The sequence below is a fragment of the Schistocerca serialis genome, chromosome 6 (assembly GCF_023864345.2).
Source record: "Schistocerca serialis cubense isolate TAMUIC-IGC-003099 chromosome 6, iqSchSeri2.2, whole genome shotgun sequence".
Classification (NCBI taxonomy): Eukaryota; Metazoa; Arthropoda; class Insecta; order Orthoptera; family Acrididae; genus Schistocerca; species Schistocerca serialis.
The window spans coordinates 573,976,017-573,982,016 of record NC_064643.1 but is presented as its reverse complement, the minus strand read 5'-3'; positions in this window follow the sequence as shown (position 1 = coordinate 573,982,016).

Genomic DNA, 6,000 nt, shown 5'->3' with positions numbered 1-6,000 from the left:
CTGATGGTCCCTCAGTCTCTCAGAACGTGTCCTATCAATCGATCCCTTCTTTTGGCCAAATATTGCCACAAATTCCTTGTCTCCTCAATTCTATTCAGTATCTTCTTATTAGTTACGTGATCGACGCATCTCATTTTCAGCATTTTTCCGTAGCACCACATTTCGAAAGCTTCAGTTTTCTTTTTATCTAAACTGTTTATCGTCTATGTCTCACTTCCATACATGGCTACACTCCAAATACCTTAAGAAAAGATTTCGTAACATTTAAATCTATATTCGATGTTAACAAATTTCTCTTCTTCAGAAATGATTTTCTTGCCATTGCAAGTCTACATTTTATATCCTCTCTAATTAATCCATCATCAATTATTTTGTTGTCCAAACAGCAAAGTGTCTGGTTCCCTAATCTAATTTCTTTAGCATCACCAGGTTTAATTCGACTACATCCCATTGTCCTTGTTTTGCTTTTGTTCATCTTGCATCCTCCTTTCAAGACACTGTCCATTCCGTTCAACTGTTCTTCCAAGTCCTTTTCTGTCTCTGACTAGAGCTAACAGTTAAGTCTTCAAGAGTCCTTCAGCATGCTACTGGAAGCGACCACGATGCGATACGGCAGATTTGTTAGGCCCTTGTTTACAACTAACGAATGTCGCACAGCAGCACAATAATCTTCCATGTAATTTTATGAAGGTTAACTGCGAAAAGATAATCTACGATTCAATTTTATAAAGGTTTCCTGCGAAAAGCTATACCTGCTGAAGTCGCTTCTTCCAGAGGGGCAACAGCAAAAATAATGACTATCTTTAAAGAGAGGCCTGAGAAAGTATGTTGCCCATATTAAAGCTGACGTGTCGTTCTAGTTTCAGTTGCAGTTGGTATCACTTAGTAAAAGCATGGAGAAGCTCCCAGTCCTCATCACATTCATGGCGAAACGCTGAAAGATGAAAATAACAAAATTCTTCCATCCTTCACACACTTATTAAACGAATCGCTAAGGAAAGGAAGAATTTCTGTGGTCTGGAATCTACGCAAGCAGTAATGTCCCAGAAGAGTATGGATATAGATCTAAGGATTCATAAGAGCTACAGGAGAATTTATTGTTTTAACATCTTCGGTAATGTACAGGAGCGCTTGCTGCCTAGTAGACTACACTCCCACAGAGAGCTAAATGGCCCCAATCAGAGCCAGTTGTGCTTCAGAAAGGGCAGATCCATAGACGTAACAATTAATTGTGCTCTCACATGGATCCCCTTGTGTACGATGCCGCAAAAGGCCAGTGATGTTTAAGGCATTCGACGCCCCACATATTGTCTACCTTGCAACTTCAATATTGGCCGCAAATGGCGACAGGGGGCGGGACTTGAAGTATCGGATGGTGAACACAACATGAGGCTACGGAGCGTAGTTGAATTGCTTAGTCGACGACTAACGTGCTACAGTGCTTGTGGTGTTGAAACGAAGCAGAGCAATAGCAACGATAAAGTAAGCAAAAGTTGCATTATACCTACAACAACAGTTGCCAAAGTGGACATTTCACCAGAAAGGTACCCAAGGAATTTCACAGAGTGAGAAAGAAGTGGTAGATGAAACATTAGCGTTTCTGCAAGATGAGTCAGTAGAGTGTGTGGTGTTGTATACGCTCGAATGTGAGGAAAATGTACATGAGGAGTACAATGATGATGATAACGTGCTTAAAAAATGAAAGTGACATTCAAGCAGGTGTTCAGCCACGTCGTTTATCATCCTAGTCAGGCAGCTAAGCCACAAATCCCGTCTCCAGTCGAACGGGGTAAAGGACAGTCATTGTCCAAAGAGCGGGTACTAAATATAATTACGTACATGGAAGATCATACCCGGGTTCCCGGGTTCGATTCCCGGCGGGGTCAGGGATTTTCTCTGCCTCGTGATGACTGGGTGTTGTGTGATGTCCTTAGGTTAGTTAGGTTTAAGTAGTTCTAAGTTCTAGGGGACTGGATGTTATGTCCCATAGTGCTCAGAGCCATTTGAACCTTTTTTTTTTGAAGATCATACGCAGCATAAAAAACAGTTATGAACAGCATTCCAATAAGGCTACAGCAATGTGACCTGTAGTGCATAAGAGAGGTACAAAAACTGTTGTTTGCGCGTTTCAAATATGCTCCATACAGTTTACAGAATGTGCATGATAGTGACCTACTACATTATGCGCATCAAACTGCGCGCTACATAGTTTACAGTGACTTCAAGGGAAGCAGTCGATGTTGCGTAACGTCAAACAGTGCTACATAACTGGAGGAAGTAAGATGCCTAAATTACAAATAAATCATCAGTTTGACGATGCAGAGCAAACTCCGGAACCAACCCGAAAATTTGTAAGTGAGACAAACAAACTTATCCCATCGTTCAGTAAGGAAATTGTTATCAACTCCGACCAATCGGGATTTGAAGAGGAACTGCATATGAAAGGAACCCTTGAAATTAGAGGTACCAAAAGAGCTTTGTCAGGATCAAATATCATTCATGTTTTAATGCATTCGTATATAACTATGCCGACTGCTAATCTGATCGATAAATTGGCTGCAAAGTTACTTACTGTGCTGTAAGAAGTTGGAGGTGCTCTGCCCCTACGAATCTTTCTCGTATGCGTGATTTTGCAAGGCAGTAGGAAATATTTACGTCTCAGCAAGCAAGAGTTGAAAAACAGGCGAAATAGATCTTCGACTATGATATGAGCACTGCTTTCAGCCAACAGCTGGTTAAAATACCTTGCATTTTCTTGATTCCTAGTCTGCTTGTAAAAATCATGCTCCTTTAGGGCGATCTATCCCTCCTGAAAAGAGTGTATCATTGCAGTTTATAAGTAGGATGTTTAGGTTTTTTTATTGGTAACGCCACCTCTGTATAAAAATCACTGGCTGTGCTGTGTGCAGTCTGTGTCTAGTTTGCATTGTTGTCTGCCATTGTAGTGTTGGGCAGCGGCAGCTGGATGTGATCAGCGTGTAGCGTTGCGCAGTTGGAGGTGAGCCGCCAGCAGTGGTGGATGTGGGGAGAGAGATGGCGGAGTTTTGAAATTTGTCATGAACTGATATATATATTATGACTATTGAGGTAAATACATTGTTTGGTCTCTATTAAAATCTTTGATTTGCTAACTATGCCTATCAGTAGTTAGTGCCTTCAGTAGTTTGAATCTTTTATTTAGCTGGAGTTCATAACATCCATTCTTACAAATATCAAAACTCCGCCATTTCTCTCTCCACATCCATCACTGCTGGCAGCTCACCTCCAACTGCGCAACGCTACGTGCTGTTAACAGCCCAGCTGCCCAACACTACAATGGCAGACAATAATGCAAACCAGCCACAGATTGCACACAGCACAGCCAGTGATTCTCACACAGACCGCTACGTAACGTTGCCAATAAGAAAACATAAACAGCCTACTTACATAGCCCCCATGCTCCCCACAAAAAATTTTACAAATTGTTTTGGGCAGTGGCCAATAATGATTTGATAAAATTTTTCATAATTACAATAACAAAGAAATCAAAGGCACACACTTATTGATACAATGTTGGTTAAAAGCTAAAATTTTCTCACAGTCCATAAAGACAGTCCTGATCATTCATCACAGTAAAACTGCCATTTCTTTTCTCAAAGTCTGAGCAGTAAAATACAATGCACACGGAAGTAGTGGATTTCCATGCAGTCTTGAAGAAGTAGTGTTGTCCTTCCAACGTAAAGACAGTGCTGCCTCTTGACATGCAGACAGATAATGGGCCACAACAGAGCAAACCCACAGCAGAGTCAGTCGAAGTTTTGAAGAATATTATTAGGTAGGTCATCACAGAACAGACCCACTGTAGTCCTGGTAGAGATTACGGTATTGGTGGGCCACCAGAGGTGCAGACCCACTGCAGTCCTTGTAGAAATAATGGTATTGGTGGGCCACCAAAGATGCAGACCCACTGTAGTCCATGTAGAGACGGCCAGCAACCATCTGTTGCGACTGTGCAGGTGCGCAATCACCATCGAAGAGTCTTGCGGACAATACAGCAAGTCCATAAACCACCACTTGTGTACTCACAAAACTTTTTGGAATGTCCTTAGAACCAGCAATGCTGTTATCCAGTCCCTTGCTGAATTATGAACACATGTGCAAACACTAACAGTCCCTACTTCTCACATATTGTCCATATACTATGACCAACAGAAACGTATGCAGTGAAATGTAACTTACAAGTTAATAATATGATGAACTGGTGTCAATTACAATTTTATAACATGAGAATACAATTACAAAGATACAGAAAACATCATTAAAAACATAGCAATACAGATAACATTTGTAGTAATACAGGCTTTACAAAAAAATAAAAATATACCTTCACATATGAGCAACAAAACAGAATAAATAATGTCTCAACATCTTTACAAAGTAAATAACATAGTATTAGAAAAATTCTACAACATAGCTCTCATCAGCTAAACACATAAAGACAGGAAAAACACAAATACACAAGGGTACACAAACATATAGAGGGATGACACAAAAGGAAAGGACAGGGTTTGTTTTACTGCAGTATTTTGCATGGAGCTCTCCCTTTGTTCATCATTATTCCCAAAAGTACTATCTAAGCCTGCTTTCTGTATTCTGTTCACATCCTCTTTCAAAATAGTTTTTCTCCACTGTACACTACTTTCTTTTTGGCCAAACCATTTTCTTATATCTTCTCAATGCATTTCTTCCAATTCATCATAGTTAGTTTCTTATATAGTGTACCCCCTCTTAAGCTAACTTAAATCTACTGAGCTCAGATGCTAAACTAAGGGACGAGGCAATGCAGCAGCACAAAACAAGTAACACAAACATCAATGACAAAAAATTCAAACTGGCAAAGCAATTGCAATATTACAACTAATATAAGGCACTGTGCAGCAATCAAGAAAAATAAATGCGTAGTAAAACTGGCTTAACAGCGTAATACAAAGTCAAATTCAGTAACATTATGCCTGGCAAACAGCAGCAGTAAATGCTATAACTTATACCTAAGCATGACAAAGCTCAAGCAGAAAAAATATTACACTAAAAATGGCCATGTCTAATACCTATGTCACATCTTAACACTATAGTGATGCATCACTGTAACTTGCTCTAGCAGACAAGTTACCAAGTCACTGACAAAAATTACGTATGCAATTCCTGTGAAGTGGAAATGTCTTTTTGTGCTCCCTCATTTTTTTGGAGTATATCAATCATAAAGTTATTTTTTACTGGATCTGTAGGCATAAAATATCTATATTAGTACATCTATAAAATTTTATTTTAACCAATGCTGCAGTGCAGCTAGAAACTAGATATTAAACAAAATGAGCAATTATGTACAAAGGAAGGCATGAAACATCATTGATTAGCCATATGGCATTTCATAAGGTAGTACAGAAAATCTCTCAACTAGAAAGACAGTGGTCATAATCAGGTGTATAGACATAAAATATATCTCGTCATTTCATTAGGCATTTCAGTAAATATAATAAATTAAGAGTGCCACAGTGTTATCATATGTTTTCAAGTTTGAGCGTGTCGTATTTGCGATGCTTTCGACAAAGAAATGTCAATAGCGAGGATAATGGTTTTTTTTTTCTTTTTTTTTTTTGCACCTAATGGCTTTCTTTTGTCAGACGACTACCTCTCAGCTGGGCGTCCAAAACGCATTACGTCAAGGTCGCTTACCTTTCTTACTGAAATATTTATGACAGCAGTTTCCGCTACAGTGGCAGTCTCATATATAAATATTTCACAGGTCAAGAATTTGCGTTACAAATCTGTAGAAACCTAATCCTATTGATATAACAGAGTCCAAAAAATTTTCGTTGGCATTGTAATACATTCACGCATTTACATACATTTCATAACTCTTAAAGTACGATTCTTGGTTTCCAACAACCTGTTTAACAAACCAGAGTCCCTAACCACTACTCATTATTCCTTACCTTATTCGTCGACACTTCTTCAATATTT